This window comes from Mus caroli, unplaced genomic scaffold, assembly GCF_978045245.1.
Source record: "Mus caroli unplaced genomic scaffold, Mus_caroli_1 scaffold_4, whole genome shotgun sequence".
NCBI lineage: Eukaryota > Metazoa > Chordata > Mammalia > Rodentia > Muridae > Mus > Mus caroli.
In genome coordinates, this window is record NW_028227259.1 from 154,261,151 (window position 1) to 154,282,327 (window position 21,177).

The 21,177-nt window shown below is 46.3% G+C and overlaps 1 protein-coding gene across 1 annotated transcript in view; it reads left to right on the forward strand.

Moving 5' to 3' along the window:
• The first annotated feature begins 3,795 nt into the window (after positions 1 to 3,795).
• The window catches only part of Fry (FRY microtubule binding protein), a 382,592-nt gene continuing 365,210 nt past the window's right edge, over positions 3,796 to 21,177 (forward strand). Inside the window, exon 1 of the mRNA XM_085837475.1 lies at positions 3,796 to 3,934. The gene's annotated coding sequence lies outside the window, so the exon portion shown is untranslated. The remainder of the gene's footprint in view (positions 3,935 to 21,177) is intronic.

Here is a 21,177-nt window from a genome sequence, read left to right on the forward strand (position 1 = left end):
AACCACTGATCTAAGGTAGTCAGAACTACAGCCATCCGTTTGGGTGAGTTAGTTGCCCCCAAAGTTTTCCACAAGAAAGGCAAGGGCTGTGATCCTAGCCTATGTTTTTGGCTGCATTCCCAGTTAAATGTCACAACAGTAGCTGCCTTTGGGATATCTCTTCCTTTTGTTCACAGAAGAGGCTCTTTATTGGAGAGTCTGAGTAATTATACACTATGCTTCTTTCCCTCCACATAATATGAAAATTGTTAATTTTCCTTTTTCTCTATGGTAACTGCTGGGGTATTTCAAGCCCCTGCCTGTTCTCTCTTAAGTCTGTATCCAGTTTCCCAAGGGGCAAATCTGGAAATATTTAAAAAGCAGAGATAAGCAGTTTAGGTTGACAGAAGCGTGTGTTTCAGGCACAATCCCTCTTCGACTCTGCTGTTTCCTGAGGCCCGTGTGCATCTTTACACACTGGGACTTTTCTGGTACCCTTTATTCAGCACGGACCGTTCTTCTCGGTTTCTCAGCCTTTTGCACTCCTCCATGTTTCTTGGTCAGCTCTGTATGCCCCTACATCAGGGTGCTCTCCGAGTGACCCTGACAGAACCATTTGTTCCTGTTTCAGCTAGGAGAGAGTCGTCTACCACTCACTGTGTACAGAGAGTGTGTGCTGTTGCTGGTATTTTTAATTTTAAAACTTCATAGGTTCAAGTTTACACATCCGAGCACATGCTTTTCCATCAGATCACCCCTATGTCTTGGTGTGATTCCTGTCTGCAAGGTGGACTGGTTTTCCTAGAACGATAAGGAAGCCCAGCTAGAGGGCTGAGGGAAGCAAGTGGTTTAGTTACTCTGTAGGTCCTGTCGTTCTCGGCTTTTCATCTACAGACACAAATCCCATGAGCAGAGCAAGGGGCAACAGATGCTCGTGCCCATAACTCTGGGCTATGACCTTGGATTGGGGGCGGGGAGGACGGGGAGGGACAAGGCTGCTGGAGAGGGCTGCACAGCGTGGCTGTGGGGCAGAGCTGACAGCTGACAGCCAGCTGAGCCAACCCAGCAGCACGCTTTCTAGTTCCCACAGGCTACCATGTGGGCCTTAGTTAGGTCAGTGTTCTTGCTCAGAGTATTTCCCTCCCATGAGACAGAAAACTGTAGTTAGTGCTCTCGTTTGCCCTTGGTTCTAGGAATGAAACTATGTATTCATTTACAGATCTACGCGGCTGGCTCTGATACAGTTCAAAGTAGCGTGTATAGTTTTATTGTCTCATTTCTTCCAACCCATAACTCCCTGGGGTGAGACAGCATCTGCTCCTGAAAGAGAAATTACTGCAGCTTCCCCCTTGTTTTTCCTGGGCTTTGGACTCCGGGGAGACTAATACACCTCCATTCTTTTGGAATCCCAGATTTTTGCACAGAAACTAAGCTACAGACCATTGTAAAGCTGTTGTGTTAGATGTAAGATTCTTGTGAAAGGAATTCTCGTGTGTGTGTGTGTGTGTATGCCTAAGAAGAGGTATTGAGACGTAGTTTGGGGGTGTGGCTCAATGTAGAGTGCTTGCCTAATATCTATGATGCCCCGAAAAAGAAAGTAAACAAGAACAAATTTCAAGGCATTTCAAAAGTCTTTAAAGATAGTAAATTATCAAGTGGGAATTTAATCTCAGAGATCAAAGATCGCACATTTATATATCAAAATTTTCTCTCTCAAATATTTAGATTATCTATGGCTAACACATTAACATTGTGACTTCTTAGACCAAGACTCCATTAGATTTCAGGCATTTAGACTTAGTATTCAGTCCACAGCTTGTTAAGGCACAGAGAGTGTTGATGTAATTCTCTCGTGTCTTTGCAGTTGTCCCAAAGCACGGGAGCAGGCATGCGATATGGGCCAATTAGTTTCTAAATTTCTTAATGCATGTCAGCACTGTAGTCTGTCAGTGTGGAGAAATGGGCTTCCTGTCTTATGATAAAACTGAACTGGCCGCTCACCCTAACCCCCAAAGAGGATAGAGAACAGGACGGAATGACAAGCAGAGGGAGACAAATGAGATTATCAAAACACGGCACAGGGCCTGCTTTTAAAGGGGGGTGGGTAGACTCTCACGAGGGATGAAAGGAGATGTGGAAGCAAAGGGAGTTGATGTGGGCGCGCACCTTATTTCATGCCTGAATGTCTGTGAATCACATGCATGCAATGCCTGAAGAGGCCAGAAGAGGGCGCCATATCCCCTGGACCTGGAGTCACAGATGGTTGTGAGTAGCCACGTAGGTGCTGGGAACTGAACCCAGGTCATTACACTGAATGCTTCCTCAGATCGAGTGCATTACACATCTGAGGAAGCTTCACGACTCTATAGGATGACAAACTGGAGAACAGGGACACGTGGTCAGGAGACACAGGCCTCCAGCCCCAGCACTCAGAAGTTAAGGCCTTGAGATCTGTCCACTCTGCTCCAATTCAGAATCCTAAGCCGATATTCCATGAGGTTTGGAACCCAGGTTGGCAAGTGCTTCCTTTGATCTGATAATAGGTGATGAAATGGATTTAAATGAGGCCTATTACCAACATCACATACTGTACAGGGCTAGGGAAACCGAGAAGGAACGGCAAGTGTACTCCTTCATACGCTACCTGTATTGAGCTGAGCTCCGGGCCATCTCTGCTCTGTCCAATGGCTGTTCTGCTGGGGTTCCCTCAGTTGCCCTCATGCTTGGCTACAGACACTGCTTAACAATGAGGGTATTCCAGGCCCGTCATGACGGGACCCAACGCCTTTCTTTGGCTTTGGTTCTCTAGCACTTAGCTTCTTTACAGTAACTGTCACCTTTCATTAAGGACACCCCCCACCCCCGGGACTGGGCACTCTGGAGAGTGGGACACATTTGAATCTTTGCCCTGTTGAGGTAGGTTGGTGAAGATGGCCGTGAGTTACTGATGCTTGGGTGAATGCCAACAGTTCCCGATTTCTGCTCATGATGGACCAAGATGCACGCTCTATGGACCCATATGGTTTTTATTGAACGCTATCTACTCAGTACACTTTATAACTGTTTTTATGAGAGATAACTCACCTATCATAAAGTTCACTACTTAAAAATATACAGTCCAGGGGCTTATAACATAGTCAAGAGTCAGGTGTCCAGCGTCACCGAAAAAAGTGCAGTGAGCTCATATCTCCTGCAATGAAGCCAATTCGCTAGCAAGCACTCCCAGTCCTGTGCCGCTCCACTCACCCCCTGCAACCTCTGATTTACCTGATCGCTGCGGACTTTCAATTAAGTGCTTGTTAGACAGTACATACACAATACATTAGAACAATCTCTCCGTGAGCCTAAGTGTAAAACTCAAACAGCTGCGTACCAGCTCGGTGACCTTGGACAGGCAGGTTGTTGAAATTGGTTTAGCTTCTCCATATGATGAAGTTGAGCTGTGTAAGAGCAATTTCAAGTTTTTTTCTTTTCTTAAGCAAGCCAACAAACCACCCAACCCCCAGCCCTCTAGCTATGATTTCAATATTCCACCCTAGGGAACCCGTCCCGCCGAGCCACGGCCCTCGCCCTGAAGAAGACGCTTCCTCTCTTGCCTTTCTTTGGAGCTGTCTATTTCTGGGTTGGCAAAGCAGAAGCTCTGGGTGCCCACAGGAAGCCTCGCCCAGCTTGGGTCCCCACCCTCTAGCGCGCCCCTGGAGAGGGCCTGCCCCGAGGGGCGGAGCCAGACACTCCAGCAGCCAATGAGCGAGCGGCTGGGGCCGGCGCCGGGGGCGGGGCTGCACTTGACAGTGGCGGTCGCCGGGCAGCCGAGCGGGCACAGCGGCGGAGCGCAGCGCGGCGCGGCGCGGGCAACAGGGAGGGCGCAATTCAGCAGCCCTGGGTGAAACAGCTGGCGGCAGCGGTGCGATGCTGCGGGTGTCTCCGGGCTCTGGCATCGCGCCCTCTTCCTAAGGTACCAGCTCTGCTCACCCCTCCTTCGCCCCGGGAGACCCGCGCGCCTGGGCAGTGGCTTTGTGGAACCGGTGGGTGGGGCTGGGCGGGGCCGCGCCGTCGGGTCGCTTCCCTCCTGGGAAGAGGTGGGGGAGGAGGACCGTCTCGGCAGCAGCTGACGGCATCCCCACGCTACGTGCTCCTCCAATCCCGCTGTGTTTTCAAAGGGGGTTTGTTCCGGGACAAAGTTAGGCGCGGAGAGTTTGATGGATCCCTGGTCCCCGAGGCCATAGAAGGACCGGTGGCACACTGTCCTGCACACCTACACTTTGTGCTGAACTGGAGCGCAGCGGACTCGTGCACTTTCCCACAGGAGCAGCTCTGCGCTCTTGGAACGCTGCAAGAGGAAATTGCTCTGTGGGACTCTCCCAGGGGAAGGAGGCTTTCTGCAGTCGTATCTACACCTCAACTTGGTGGCTTTTGCTTGGCCACAGTGCCCAGGATAAACCTGGTTTAACTAGTAGTGTACTGTAGAATAGTCAGTCCATCAAGAGATGTGCTTTATTCACATTTTAAGCCTACCTTACCTTCTAACCAAAGATCTCAGATACACTGCGCACAACGGGCCAGCTACGTGTATTGAGTTTAATATCTTATTGCTTTGTGGTTCGTATTGGCTTGCCTTTAATACTGGGGCAGATGCTGTGAAGCGGGGAAATGGGGGAGATTGGTGAAGTTTTGACCCACTTCTCAGAGTGAGAAAGGGGAAAAGAATGCAGAACATAGCCAAAAGTTTCAGCTATCAAAGTAAGACGGATTGGATGAGCAAGCACGACTTACAAGACTTTCTGAAGTATAGACTAATTATTACAATTAGACTCAACCCCATGCTGGTTAAGAGAGATGGAGAGATGGCTTGGTGGTTAAAAGCACTACCGGCTGCTCTTGGAGAGGACCTGGGTTTGATTCTCAGCACACAGAGCTCACAAACATCTGTAGCTCCCGTTCCAGGAGATCCAACACCCTCTTCTGACCTCCGCAAGTACTGCATGTACGTGGTACATATGTATGTAGGCAAAAACGTCCATATGCATAAAATAAAAATAAACAGATCTGTTTTTTTAAAAAGTACTTAAAAAAAAAAAAAACCTTGGCTTAGCCAAGAATGTAGAAATAGGTCTACGATTAGATATCTTGGTAGCAGTAGTAACATTGAGCTACTGCTTAATCTCGCAATTGGCAGATTTTAACAAATATGTTGAATTCTATCCAATTCTAATACTTTCCTGATCACACATAGATTTTCACATTTAGACTCTCCCTATATTCACACCTTCATACTGTAAAACAACTTTACAGTCTCCTTATCCAGGGACATATTGTTCAGGTCCTTGTAATTTACCTACACATACACACACACACACATACACACCATATTATGTCTTACAAAAACTCATTTAAGAAAATTTCCTGCGTGTGCAGCGTTGACTATGCGTCAGGAACTCTCTAGGCGAGATTTAGACTTGTTTATTATCACTCTAAAGTAGCATTATTGCCTTTCCTGAGTTGTCTGACTTCCCGCATAGTTCCAGTGGCCCTTGAAAGGGTGGTGTCCTCCCCCCCCCCAAGGGTTGGAATTACAAGCACAAGTCACCATATCAAGCTGACTTGACTTTATTTTAGATAATTTCTTAAAGACCACACGGGAAGTGAGTGGTTAAGGTAGGGCTTGAACCTGAGTCCGCTTGACTCCCGGGACACTGCTCTGTGGCATCTCCAAGGTTTTTGAGCATTGCCCTGCTGTAATACAATAGGGATTTGAAATGTATGTCATCTTGTGGCCTGACATATCAGACTTATTCATAGAATATTTCTTCTCTCCAGGCCACTGTGTGCCCTGTGTATGGAGAGGCAACCCCAAGTCTCCCCGGTGCTCCATCCCATAGGTCTGAGTTTGGATGCTTAGGTCTGTGAAGCCCTGGACCTTTCAAGCTCCCGCATCCCCCACTTGGTGCTTTGGGAGTGATCTACTCTCTGTGTCATCTGAGCTATTTTAGCTCTGCACAGGAGCACACCTTGCTGATTGGCAACAACACATTCCCTGCAGTGTTCACGGTGACTCACGTGTCCTTCCATCCCAACTGTCAGAGAATTCCTGACAGAGGCCGGCCTACTTTAAAGGAAAGACTAAAATGAATTTCGGGGATGGGGAAAGAGATATTAATCCGGGAATCCCCCAAATTCCCTAGTACTAACCAAAAGGAGTGAATTCAATGTTCTAGGGATGGGAAGCAAGCCTTCTTCACACTGGGAAATGCCTCATTGCTGTGGTGGCCTGGTGGCCTACTGATGGACATGGTAGCACACCTGTTTCTCATTTGATCTTTGACTGAAGAACTTGTTTGACTGGACAGCATTAAAAGTCATATTGAAATTGTAACCCAGTAAGTTTTGAAGCTGTCCCTAAGAAAATTAATTCTGTTATAATTTACAGCCATTGCTACAGATTTTCTTTTCCCGATGGTGTGTGTGTGTGTGTGTGTGTGTGTGTGTGTGTGTGTGTGTGTGTTTGCTTGGTATGGTTTTCAACTCTCTTTGGTTCAGGATGATTTCACAGTGCTAAGCTTAAAAGGAAACAAATATGTTTGGGGCTATGACCTGCTACCTGAAAATAAATCCCTATTCCTGGCATTTGGCTGCTATTACCCTAAGTGGGTGCAGCCTCGGAGTCTGTGTGTATACTTTGGAGTTTCAAATAAAGCCTCCTGTGCAATGGTTTCACTCCATCCTCTCCAACAGCAGTAAGGTTTGTGTGTCTGAGACAGCTTAGCTCTGTTATTCTCCATCTCTTGCTTCTAAACTACTGGGCCAAATGCCAGGGGAAGTAGAACCTGACATTTGGTGGTTGTTGCGTTCTTGCCCCAGAATGGAAGGTGAACCAAACACATGTTTGGACTAAGGGTCCCTAGACTTCTTTAAAGGGCCGTGATCTGGGAAACTATGTGGAATTAGTGACATTTTCCAGTTTCCTAAACATATCACAAAAGCATCTCGTGCAAAGATACCATGAACTTACAACCATCCACACCAAGTCTTCCGCTGTGTTCCTAACACTTATCATGAAACAACAACCCATCTTGCTTTTTTAAGTCTTATTTCGCTAACTCTAAAACGTCTCAGCTAGAAGATGTGCGTGTGGGTTTGTTTTTTTTTTTTTTTTTTAATGTCATAAAGGAAAGTGAGAACCTAGACAGTTAGTTTTAGAGCTTGTCACTTGGAACACTGCGTGTATAGTCACACCAGTTTACTCTGTGTGGTTTGGAGTTCCCTTCCCTAGTGCCCTAGCTTGCTTTCCTATTGCTGTGATAGACCATTCTGACTAATAGTAACTTAAGAAAGAAACAGTTTATTTGGTTTATTGGGGTGTGCTAGTTTTTTTGTCAACTAGACCCAAGCTAGAGTCAGCTGGAAAGAGGGAAACGGGAATTGAGGAAGTGTCTCCATCAGATTGGCCCATGAGCACATCTGTGGGAGTATTTTCTCCGCTAATGATTGATGCTGATTGATGTGGGAGGACCCAGCTCCTTGTCTGCCGTGCTACCCCCAGGCAGGCCCTGGGTGGTCATAGGAAAGCATCTATGGAGAGCAAGCCAATAAGAGGCATTCTTCCGCAGCTCTCTGCATTAGTTCCTGCTGCCAGGTTCCAGCCTTGAGCGCCTGATGGTGGACTGTAAACAAGCCCTATTCTCTCCAAGTTGCTTTTGGTTATGATGTTTAGTTATCTGAGCAACAGAAACCAAACTAGGACACAGGTTATGCTCTGTGATTGGGGGAAAAAGCCTAGGCGTGCATCTGGAGGCAGGAATTGAAGCAAAGACTACACAGAACATTGCTTGCTGGCTTGCTGCCTCTGCCTCCTGCTCAGCCAGCTTTCTTACAAAACCCAGTTCCACAAGCCCAGGATTGGTACTTCCCACAGTGGGTGGACCCTTCTGTACCAATTAGCAATTGAGAAAATGCACCCACAGACATGCCCACAGGCCATTGTGGCAAAGGCTCTTCCTGAAGGGAGGTGAGGTTCCCTCTTCTCAGCTTTCCCTGGCCAGTGATGGAAAGGCAATGTGTGTGCATGAACCTAGCAACAGACTATAGGGTAGCTTCATCCCTGAGTGGCTGTCTTCTGTCTGGTGAAGCATTTGCATCTTGCTTTGCAAAGTTCTGTGGAGATGTCCACCAAAGAGAAACATTTTCTTTAGTAATCTGCTCTTTATGCCCCACTGCTCTCTCTCCTGCCTTGGTGCTGAAGTAGATACATCTTGCAGTGCCAAGTCATACATGTTCTTTGTTAAAACAACTTAAATGGTACATTGTTGCATTAACTTTCCCTGGGGGAAATGTGAACAAATGGTTGCTCCCCCCAGATAGGGCACTAAGGGCAAACCCAAGAAGCCATTCAGTCCAAGCCCAGCTTGGATGAACCATTGGGTTCAACTGGGGTCACTTGCAGGAGTGTAATTTATAAGCGCCTCCTTCATTGAGAAGGACTATCCACCCCCAGCAGCTATCTGCTTATGAGGGGTGGGTCTCATGCTGCCGTGGTATAGACCCCACCCTCTGGAAGGGAATGCTCTTGGGTTCAATCTTGTGCTGGTCTACTGTGGGTAATAACAGATGCTCTCATTTCAAGATAGCCCTGGCATGTTATGCCCAGAGGATGGACTCCCATGACATGCAGGCTCTGTAAAAGTGAGAAGAAAACAGACATCTATGGCTTATAGCTAATGAGCTATAACAGTGCCCCCACTGTTGTCAAATTGCCACCAATGTCAATAGGTCATCAGTCTTAAACACACTGCTTCCCTGGCTGTTTAGATGTGGATAAAACAGCAATGGCTTGTGCTGGTCTGCTTATTGGACTGTAGGCTCTGGGAAGGCACAGACCATCTGTGTCCTGTTCCGCAGGAGGGGGCAACCACTTGGGACAGTGACACATGATAATCATGTCTAGAATGAGTTTGATGACCCTCCACAGAAGGCATGAAAACACTTCAAGGTGTCTTCAAATTTTGATGTCTATAAAAATGCCAAGAGCTCGTCAGCAGTGAATCCAGCCTCTGATCTAGAGGCCCTCTTTAAAAATATTTGATGGCATTACAAAGCTAGTTAATGGTAGATTAAATTTCAGGGCTTTTATTATTTCTCATAGAAGGAATTTATGTTTCATACCCGGTCCCTTTTATATGACCTAAACTCACTGCTCCCTTGAACTCTATCTCAGTGTTTTCTTCTTTTTTTTTTTTTCCAATTTTTATTAGGTATTTTCTTCATTTCCATTTCAAATGCTATCCTGAAAGTCTCCCATACCCTCCCCCCCATCCCCACTCCCCTACCTACCCACTCCCACTTCTTGGCCCTGGTGTTCCCCTGTACTGGGGCATATAAAGTTTGCAAGACCAAGGGGCCTCTCTTCCCAATAATAGCCCACTAGGCCATCTTCTGCTACATATGCAGCTAGAGACACGAGTTCTGGGGTTACTGGTTAGTTCATATTGTTGTTCCACCTATACGGTTGCAGACCCCTTTAGCTCCTTGAGACAAAACGTTGGACCATCTAGAGACTGCCGCACCCGGGGATCCATCCCATAATCAGCCTCCAAACACAGGCACCATTGCATACACCAGCAAGATTTTGCTGAAAGGACCCTGATATAGCTGTCTTTTGTGAGGCTATGCCGGTGCCTAGCAAACACAAAAGTGGATGCTCACAGTCAGCTATTGGATGGAACTCCGTGTTTCTTCTTATGCAGTCAGCGTGTTGTGTAATGAACAGGAAAATGTCTCCTTTCTCCAGTTCGGCCACTGAAGCCCGAGTCAGAGCTGCGGCCTTCCCTGGATATACAACACTGAGAACCTGCACCCACCTTGAGTTTTAATGCCAGAAAGAGCTATGTATAAAGTTTGACACTTGGCAGAGAAAAAGGAGGAAGAAGACGAAAGAAGGAAAGTAGAAAAGAAAGGGATGAAGGCATGGAGTGGAAGGAAAGAGAAGGAAGGAAAGAGAGGGAAGGCCGGCCTTGCAGCACTGTGTAGACCCTCATCTGTCCGTGGCTTAGCCTCCTCACTCCTGCCTGCTCAAGCAGAATGCACTTATAAACCAATCGAGGGAAGGTGGACAATTACGTCAAAAGGAAGATGGACAGTTACTTCAACAGGAAGCGCTGTGAGCACACGAGCTCTGCCATAGCTCAGAAGCAGTCCCAGAGACCTGTAACAAATGCACATCCCCCAGAGAACCCCAGTCTGTGTTTGTCACAGCTGATCCTGCAAAGATACACCTGCTTCCTTCACAGTGACAGTGGGGTCTGAACACACAGCTCGCTTGTGCGGTTCTAAGCTACCACTACCGCTATTTAGGCTACCACTGAGAGGGGACTAAGTGGTGTGGGCTGAAGGTTACCATGGAGCATGGCTGGCTAGAGGTGTTACTGTTCAACTGTAGCACTGTGATAGCCGACCAAGGCTGGGTCTTTTATCTATTAGGAAATAATTTTAATTGAAAATTTTTAGCTATATACACCGATAAAACTTAAACATAATTGCTTCTGTTAAGTATTGTTAACATGAGGCAAAGTAATGGAAATTACAAGAAAAAAAGTTTAATACGTGCTTGCTGGGTGCAGAGATTGGGATGACAGAAAACTAATTGCACAGTGCGGAGGATGTTCTGATACCTGGTTTAATCTGGTGTAATAAGAAACAGAAATGATTGTCATTAAGCAAGATGTTTTTATTTTATATACCCACGTTCTCCTAGAAGGCTAGTTTGGCATAGTTACCAGAATTTCCACATGCACAAATGCTAGGCCAGGAGGGAGAAGAGATGAGGGGTAGTGTGGGCAGGAGAGGCAGGATAGGAGCAGGCAGTCTGGAGAGGTCCCTGATGGGTCAGTACCGGCCCCTGTGGCTAGAACGGTCCACAATATTTGTTATTGAAAGAGGTAGGGTAGGCTCTGATTGGTTAGCAAGACCCTGAGATGTCAGAATATCATGATACAGAGACTAAAACTTGTAGTTAATACGTGGAGGCGGGGCAGGAAGTATTTTGATGGTTAACTAATGAATTAGTCCCATAGATACATAGAATGTTCTATAAAAGGAGCAGAAACGCCTACTTTGGGGTCTAATGGAGGTACTTATCCAGTAAACATTAATTATGTCTGAGTCATCGTGCCAGATGGCCCAGCCACGCTGCACTCCGTCCTTAATGGCCACAGTAGTCAGGTATGTGGTGTTGATCCTGAGAAAGCCAGAAAGCCTGTATTGCATAGTAAAGCTCCCCTTGGGTGAGCCACCATAATGAAAAGGACATACCACATAAGTTGATTAGACACTGACGAACCTCTGCTCACAGCTGTTGTGGTTTCCTATACAAGATCTGTGGAAGATCAAGACTCTCGGAATTCTAGCATGGAGATTTGGTTGCAGAGACAGAGTCATTTTTCCTGGGGGTTGTAGTCCCTGGAAGGTTGCCTGTGGATCCAGCGGATGACCCCTCCCCTGTGTGAATATGGAATATGTAAGCACTTTCCACTTGTAGCCTCTAGTCAGCCAAGAAACGTTTACTTGATCCTGGGTATGCAGATGTCTTAGTTCTATTGCAGTGAAGAGACAGCCATGGCCCAGGCACGTCTTTCTAAGCAACTGAGGGCTTGTTTGTGGTTTCTGAGGTTTGGTCCATTACTGTGGCAGGGAACACGGTGGCATGCATAGCACAGGAGCTGAGAGCTCATGTGCAGGCTGATAGAGAAAGGAAGGGAGGGGAGAGACAGACAGACAGACAGACAGGCAGGCAGGCAGAGAGTGCACGCCTGGGCCTAGCATGGGGTTTTAAAATCTCACTCCACCTACAGGCACACACATGCGTGCATGTGCGTCCACACGTGTGCGCGCGCGCGCGCGCACACACACACACACACACACACACACACACACACTTCTTCCAACAAGGTCATACTTACTCCAGAAAGGTCAAACCTCTTAATAGTGCCACTGCCTGGCATCTAAGCATTCAAACTCATGAGCCTAATGGGGGCCATTCTTACTCAAAGCCCCACATTAGGTAGGTAAAAGAGGAAATAGGTATGAAAATCAAGCATTTGCTACTAATAAATAAATTTATTTTAAAACAGCTCTTTGGTGTACACATAATTTTGCTGTTTATTAAAGACTACAGCAAATGTGCATACTAATGAAATGGATCTGCTTGTTTGTTTTGACACAAAGAAATTATGACTAAATATTAGATACTCCAGGGCATCACACAGCCTCAGTGTTTTTCAGAGTTGGTCAATATTTTGACCGACCAATACTGACAATACTGCTCCTATAAATAACACAGTATTATAATATGGTAGACATGTGTTTACAACCATTTTCAAAAAATGGTTGGAAATTCTAGTTTTAATCCTGACCCAAAATTCTTTAAGGATTTCTTTCTTGTATGAAATTCACGTCAGCAACACAAGCTGCAGTGCTTAAACTCAGTCATTCTAAGGACGCCGTCCGAAGGCGCACTAACGGAATAGCTGCTGGTGGGGGGATAACGGTAGGGAAATATTAAGTCTCTGATTTCTATAATTAAACTGTTATATTTCAAAACAAACAAAGAGGCTTTGCATTACAGTAAGAGCACAACAGTTGTGGTGTGGTCTGCAATCGGAGCCAAGTTTCAGGCTTTGTCCCTTGGCGTGTGTTGTGTGCTCACTACCAACACCACAGTGGAATCACGTCGTGCAATACAGGCTAACGCTGCTAGAAAAACCTCCAATTTGTTACCTCTGGTTTGCTCATTGTGTGTTCAGGAGCCTTTTCACTGTTGTCAACTCTTTTGTGACTCGCAGTTTAAGAAACTGGGACCTGAACAGTGATATATAGCAGCTACTGATATGTATTTACTAGTGTTTACGTCGTATTGGGTACTGTAAATCTCTAGCTATACATGGCGCAAGGTATGTAAGTCTGTACAACCTGCACTATTTTATTTAAGAGGCTTAAGCTTCTGTGGATTTTGGTATCCTCGAGGGTCCAGTTCCCCACAAATATGGAGAGCAATGATATTGAATGTTTGGGGCATAGAAAGGGCTGTGACTCAAACAGATCTGGACTATCTGTCCCTTCGTGCACCAGAAGCAATCAATGTCTGTTGAACACTGTGTGGTTGGCATTGTCCTAAGGGCTTTATATTTTCTGTTCAGATCATTTAATCACCCTGTGTGGCACAGCCAGTTACTGATGCTGGGAGCTGTAGAGTGAGCAGGTTAGGTCTCTTCCCAAAGTCACCCAGACAACCAATGATAGATTTGGAGCAAGAGCCTGGCATGACCTAAGAACTGTCATTTCAGCACTAGGCTCCTGCATATGGGCATCCTTGTCCATTATGTGGGGCTATGGGTCTCTTTCTGGCTGGTTGGTTCTAAGTCTGTAGGGTCATTTGCATCGGGTATCCAGTGCATGGATCCTTCTGTTGCTACTGCTGATTTGGGGCACTCACTCTTGTGTGAGGGTCTTGTGAATGTTATAGGCATTTCCTCTTTCAGATTCAGCCCAGCCATGCCCACAGTCAGGACAAGACTCAGCCTCACCCTTCACCATCACACACATACATGACTCCCTTACCGATCTCTTCAAGTCCAACTTCCGCAGAAACTCACGTCCTCTCACATGAACAATCAGATGAATGTGGGAGGCAGATGGGAAACGAGGCACTTTAAAATGAAGCAGAGCAGAATGTTCTGTATCCCCCCCCCCAGGAGGCTTCCCCCGCTCATACAGCCGTAGAATTAAATCCCCCAAAAGTAGAACGAGAAGAATGTTTCCATTCAAGGCGTGTGTGCCGAGATTAGGAGCTGTCATCTTTACTTGCTGGCTTTTCAATTCTAGATTTGTTTTCTTCTTCAGACCATAGGCACCTTGCAGCGTCTGTCTAAGCACTGACTAACCAGTGTATCTCTAACCACAGCGTCCACAGGTCCAGGTAGCTAGCGGATCTTAAACATTCTTGCAAATATACTGGAGCCAGCAAGGTCATCACAGTGCCCCAAGTGTGTGTGTGTGTGTGTGTGTCCATACATGTATGTGTTCATGCATGTGTATGTGCACATGTGTGTGCACGTGTGTGTGTGTGTGTGTGTGTGTGTGTGTGTGTGTGCTTGCATGCACGTAGAGGCCCAGGGGTGGAGTCAGGAACATTCTTCAGTCACTCTCTACCTTATTTATTCATTGAGGCGGGATGTCTCAGTTGGGCTCACAGTTTGCTAATGTGGTTAACTTAGCTCATCGACTTGCTCTGGGATCTCATCTCTACCCTCCAAGGGCTGGAATACCTGGCTACAACATCCATCCAGTTTTAACGTGGGTTCAGAAGATCCAAACTCTGGTCACCATTCTTGCCTACTAAGCGCTTTATCCACAGAGCTGTCCCTCCAGCTGTCAGTGCCAAAACACTTGTAGAATATTCTCATATGTAAGGAATAAGCGCTCAGTGAGTAACCATTTGAGTCCTTAGGTTAAAAAAAACCAGGAGAAAGTAGAAACCGCCCGTAAACCTACCCCCCCACACACAAACATAACTGATATTTGAATTTTTATTTCTTTCCAGACAGTTTTTCCAAGTTTTCATGTAGTATTTACAAAAATAGACCCATTCAATATGCTATCTTATACGCTGATTTTTCCCAGGAAAAAAAATTATCCCAGATATCTCTCCACAACAGCAAAATTACATAAATTATTTTGGGCAGACTGAAGCCATCAGGCTGCCATTCCTGTGTCTAAAATGCTATAATAATCACATCTTGGAGCTAACAAGATGGCCCCGTGGTTAAATATGCTTGCTTCTCTTCCAGAGGACCCGGGTTCATTACCCAGCACTCACATGGTAGCTCACAATCCTTTGTCACTCCTCTTCTAACCTATGTGGGCTCCTGAACATGGGGGCACATACATCCACTCAGGAACTGCCCCCAGACACACACACACACACACACACACAATACAATAATAATAAAAGTTATTTAAAAATGAGTAAGTGAGACCTCTGCATTGGGGGCTCCCTCTACCCCAGCCATTAGTCTGCCACTGTTTGTATGGACTACATGGGGTCCCAGAGTTCCTGGTGGCTTTGATGGGCTTTTCCTGCCTAGTATCAGTGATGGATGAATGTTATGAGACACACAGCCCCATTCACTGCCTCTTTAAACCAAGTCCATCTGCCCATAAAAACTGTGCCATTAAGAAACCTCCCCCACCTCCACCCCCATCTTATAATTAACATTTCTACAGCTGGCTCTCAAGGATTTGATTCTCTTGGGAGCAAAGCTACCAAAGGTAATTGAAGCCCACGGGTGCTACCCAAGCTGCATGGCCATTTAAATAGTGCACGCACACACACACACACACACACACACACACACACACACACACACACATACCCTCCTTCAGTCTTGGTAGCTGCTCACAAATGGACGGCTTCCAGCTTCTCCTCCATCGACTTCCCCTGGATTCAGAGTCTAATAAGCAACCGGGTAGGCAAACTTCGGTTGCCGAAGAGACAAGCAGAAGCTGCGTGTCCTCACTGACGCCCCTCTGAGCCAGCTGAGTGTGTGACGGGTGCTTCTCACTAGATAGGGTGCCCGGGAACAAACACACAAAAGCAGATCATAGCTCTAAAACCATGTTCTAACTAATTGGTATTCTTTTGTTTTTTGATGGCCGTGACTGTTTTATTTGAGTCTGTCTCCACCTTGCCTCCAAAACTCCTGCCAAAACCACAAACAAATCAAAACAAAAGACATAAATGTAACGTGTGTATATGTATACACTATCAATATAATATACAGCTGCACACATTTTTAAATGAATGAGACTCATCCTTCTGTAGCTACAAATAGCTCTGCTTTCTTAGTTGTCCTTTGGCCGAGCACCTTCAACTGAGCAGCCATGAATTCACTCACCTTCACGCATCCCTGTCTCCTGGCCAACACGACTCTCTCTGCCACACCTCCTCCAAAGTGAAGCCTAGACCACCAATTCTACTTGTCAGCCTCTTGTCTCTGAAAGTTTTCATATCCTGCACTTTTCTTTTTTTTCCTCTCAGCAAAGACATGAATGCTTCTCCAAGAACAAGGTTCACCATGTTTCCTGTGGCCGTCACAACTGTTAAGGTCCCCTGAGATTGTGTAACTAATGTGAAAGGACTTTTCCTTGAAGGATGTCATCAGCCATTCACCAGGCGAGGATCTTTGTTGCTAATTGGATGGAAGCCATAAAGAAGGGTCACTGCCCTCTTACATCACGGATGCTGATCCAGGCCATTACGGTTTAGGTACCGCAAAACACTTATCTACCGACATGGCTTCCCCATGTTGGCTTTTAAGTGCCTGATTCATCAGCAGAAGTGGTTATGAGCCCCGGAGTCTTCCAATAAGCTATCAATAACCTTAGAAGCTTTCCAAGACTGATGCTTGCCACCACTTACCAGCAACTGCAAACTGGATGAGCACCTCCCTCATGTTTTAGCTTCTCCCGAGTGTTTGTTAAACCGGGCATTTATCAGGGATGCCAATGACACACAAATGTGTTATGATAATGTGCTTTTCCTTGGACTTTTTAACTGAAATGAAGAACTTCATTCTTCATTGCATTATGCCCTTCAGTCCACAAATGAGTACTAGCTGTGTTGAAGAAATATTATATGTGTGTTTAATATGGTCGGGGCTGGCACAGCCTTCTGGGCTTCCAGCTGGGGCTATGAGATCAAGACTGTAGATCAGGAAGCAGCCAGAACAAGAGCCCCATCTGAAGCCCACTCCCACCTCACACCAGCACAGCGCCTCAGGCCCAAACAGTTCAGAGTGGTGGCCAGTACCAGCTGGAATCCCTCCCTGTCCAGTATCCTGACTAAGGGTTCAAAGAACTCTAAAATGTAAGAACTACAACTCTGCTGCTGCTGCTGCTTTCTTCTTTCTTCTTCTTCTTCTTCTTCTTCTTCTTCTTCTTCTTCTTCTTCTTCTTCTTCTTCTTCTTCTTCTTCTTCTTCTCCTTCTCCTCCTCCTCCTCCTCCTCCTCCTCCTCCTCCTCCTCCTCCCCCTCCTCCTTCTCTTTTCTCCTCCTCTTCCTCCTCTTCCTCCTCCTCCTCCTCCTCCCCCTCCTCCTTCTCTTTTCTCCTCCTCTTCCTCCTCCTCCTCTTTGGTCTCTTTCATTGACTCTGATCAAACTTTACTCAAATTCTGGAAGAGAAGAAGTTTGAAGTGGCCTCCTATGCCCCTAAGTTCTGCAGTGGGGAGGGGACAAAAGAAAGGGTTTTTAAATCGCATCCATTAACTTCCTAACATAGAGTGAACCCAAGACATCATGGATTCCAGGGAGGCTCAGGCTCTATTCCCAACATGGGCTTAAGGTTGGGGAAGATACTGAGCTGCTTATGAATGGCCTAACTAGCTGCTACCCACCTTTGTGTCAGCTCTATTGCTGTGGCTCCAGAGAACACACATCCCCACAACGTTAGCTATGACTCTGGATCGTTAGTCAAGGTACACCTCAGAGTTCTAGAACTCTAAAGCACACCTTGCAGGTACAGTTCTCTCGAAGCATGTTTTCTTCTGGATCCTAGGTGAGACCTGATCACATTTATTTCATGTTTATTTGGGCTCTGAGCTCCATATGAGCATTGATGTTAGATGACATTGAATGGCACAAACAAACGAATACAATGGAGCCTCCATTTAGGAAATGTTGAGTCTGGGGACTAGAGAGATGGCTCAGGGGTCTGGATGGGGGTTGAGTTCCAGGTGGCTCACAGTTGCCTGTAACTCTAGCTCCAGGGGTATGTGATGCCCTCCTCTGGCCTCCAAGGCCACCAGCACACACACACACACACACACACACACACACACACACACACACACACACAGGGCACAGACACATAAGCCCATACATCTACATAAAAATAAAGCAATGGATTTTTTTAAGTGACTTTGTCTGAAATAGTGTGTATCAAAACCAAGTGAAGTCATGAACACGCCCATTTCCCATCCAATCAGACCTCGAGCGAGAGCCTGGGTATTGTTTTTTATTGGATCACACACCTGCCAATGAAGACCTGAGCCGGTATCATGTTCCAGGAAAGGGAAATAAAATCAAGCAACACTCAGTTTGGAGACTATTCTATTCATCCAATGTCACTGCTGTAGCTAAGACTCTTATCTTTTAGAGGGAAATCCTTGGAGACTTGGTTTCCCTTTGGTGTTAGTTGGCTGATTTCTGCAGAGTTTTTGAACTCTTGGATCTGCTCGTGCATCTTATCTGGGAACTTGAGTGAGGTTTCTGGGTTTTTGCAAAGGCTCTGTGAGAAGGGACCTCCATTTGGCTCAAACACACACCCTCTCTCTTCCTTTGATTCTGTTACCGTGAAACGACGCCGACCAAAAGCAGATTGCAGGGTGGGGAAGGTTTATTTTAGCTTATGGGTTAGCTAACAGGAAGGCAAAGCAAGAACCAAAGGTGGGAACTGAGCCCATGCAGCAGGTAATCAGCAGAGCTGGGGAGCTCCCATCATCATTAGGACAATTGGGCAATTCTCATGAGCAGAGGGAATGTTGGGTCTATGTAGAGTTGTGTGTCTCTCAGATATAAGGTCCTGGCCATGAATTAAACTACTTGAGGCTTGGTGTGTGCATACATCCCCAAAGAACTCTTGCCTATCCCAGTACATAGTTGACAATGGAATGAGTCATCTTTATTTCTTTCCAGTTGATTAATACTTTGATGGAATAGGAGCAGTCTGTCCATATTTTTCTTATGCCTCTTAAATTGCTTATTTTGTCTCATGCTTTTTCAGTATTATGAGCAGACGTAGTTTAGAATGTAAGACATTAGACATCCGTGGCTCGCTCGGTTAACATTCCTATACAGTCCTGCAGCAGTGGCTTGGGGCGCATACTGAGATGCTGTTCTGTGAAAACCCTTTCGGCCACATGAGGAGGCAGGCGTGTTTGTGATAGCAGCTTTCGCTCTGGTCCTTGGGTGGCATTGAAATTTTACACCACGGCTCAGTTCTAGACTAGAGTCGCTCAGTCTTCGTTTTTCTTTCTTCCACTGTGCCTGCCAGTCACCCAGAGTCTGGACTGTTGTTTTATAAAACAGATTGCTGGGGCTGGAGAGATGGCTCAGCGGTTAAGAGCACTGACTGCTCTTCCAGAGGTCCTGAGTTCAATCCCCAGCAACCACATGGTGGCTCACAACCACCTGTAATGGGATCCGATACCCTCTTCTGGTGTGTGTCTGAAGACAGCTGCAGTATATTCACATACATTAAATAAATAAATAAATGAATGAATAAATGAATGAATGAATGAATGAATCTTATTGATTGGCAAACTCAAACCAAGTAATTTAGGTCCCTGAAATGTTCTGAACCGGGGGCTGTAGGTGCTTTTCTTTCTGACTCACACATGTGCTCAGGATAATGACAAGCCATTTCTTTCCCTTCTTAGGTTTGTTTACAGTACAGAGTTTTATGTTCCTATTCAGCTCAGTCTATTCTGTCCCATCTGAAGCAAATGTGACCATCGGTGACTTTGATTTTCTTGCGATTTGCCAAATGTCTCAGTGAAGCTGCCCTGGGATTTACAGTATAGAAATCTCTCCCCAGTGGGACTCGACTCTGAGAGCGGTGAGGGGAGGCAGCCCCCTCTGTCATGGTCACCAGTGCAAGTGTTATTGCAGACAAACTGAGATGCGTTCCCGGCCACCCACTCTTCTCCAGGGTTCAGTGTCAGTTCTGTTTCTGTAGTTATGAGGAAACACCATGACCCAGAGCAACTTGGGAAAGAAATGGTTCATCTCAGCTTACAGGTCGTGATAACAATCTGTCAATGAGGGAAGTCAGGGCAGGATCCTAGAGGCAGGAGCTGATGCAGAGGCAATGGAGGAGAGCTGCCTACTGGCCTGCTCTTCTCAGCTTGCCCAGTTTTACTTTCTTACACCACCCACTTGCCCAGGAGTGGCTCCACTCACATGTGGGCCCTCTCACATCAATCACTAATCAAGAAAATGCCCCCACAGACCTGCCTACATGCTGATAGGCTGGAGGCATTTTCTTAACTGAGGTCCCCTCATCCCAGATGACTCCGGCTTGTATGACATTGACAAGAAAACTGACCAGGACAAGTGTGGCCCTTGGTCTGTGGAATGAAGAGGCCAGCACAGAAGAGTCACATTGGCCAATAATAGAACCTAAACAGACCATGCTAAGTCTGTTCACCTCTACTCAATGACTAATATCACCCCCAGCTCCTTCACCCAAACCTGGCACATGTAATGGGTTTTGTTTGGTCCTTTAAAAAATAGAGATTATAGTGTCTCCTTCATAGGTTTGTTGTAAGGAGCAAATGAGAGTCTGTGGGCAGTGCCCTGGGTGGGTGAGCCTAGGTGGAGTGAAAAGCCTAGGCCAGCAAAGACCAAGGCCTGAGCAAGAGTTGTGCGCATCTTCCGGTGCCTTTCCCCCACCCCCACCCCCAGACAGGGTTTCTCTGTATAGCCCTGGCTGTCCTGGAACTCACTTTGTAGACCAGTCTGGCCTCAAAATCAGAAATCCACCTGCCTCTGCCTCCCAAGTGCTGGGATTAAAAGGCGTGTGCCACCACCACCTGGCTCCGGGTGTCATTCTTGACAGTCAGGAACATGAATCTACATAGACTATGCCACTTGTCCGCTGAGTTCATCTCTATCACTGCACGCAAGTTTTAATTATAATGTCTCAATGAGACCAGTGGGGAAGACAAGTCAGACTCAGAAAGATGTTTAGAGGTGCTCGAGAGTGTGTCAGTGACATCTTAATGACTCTGGCAATTACCCCAGGAAGACTCTCTAATCAGCCAGGCTATGCTGACTTATCGGCACTGGGCCATGTATTGTGTTTCTGCATTTCTAATGTGACTACCTGGAAACCCAAATCATTAAGAGGAAAGGCATCATGTTTTGTATCTTGATAGGGAACGAAAGAAAAGCCAGCAATACTTCCCTTCAGGAAATGGTCCAACGCGGCTTCAAACAGGAAACAACGTCTCCTCGCTCATTTTACATTTCAGCCTCAGATCAGAATGGCTCCGTTGTGGCTCCATAATTAGAAATATAATATTCACATCCAGAAGCTAGGAAAAACATCAGGCTCATTTTCTGCCCTCTCCCCCACATGAACTATATTTA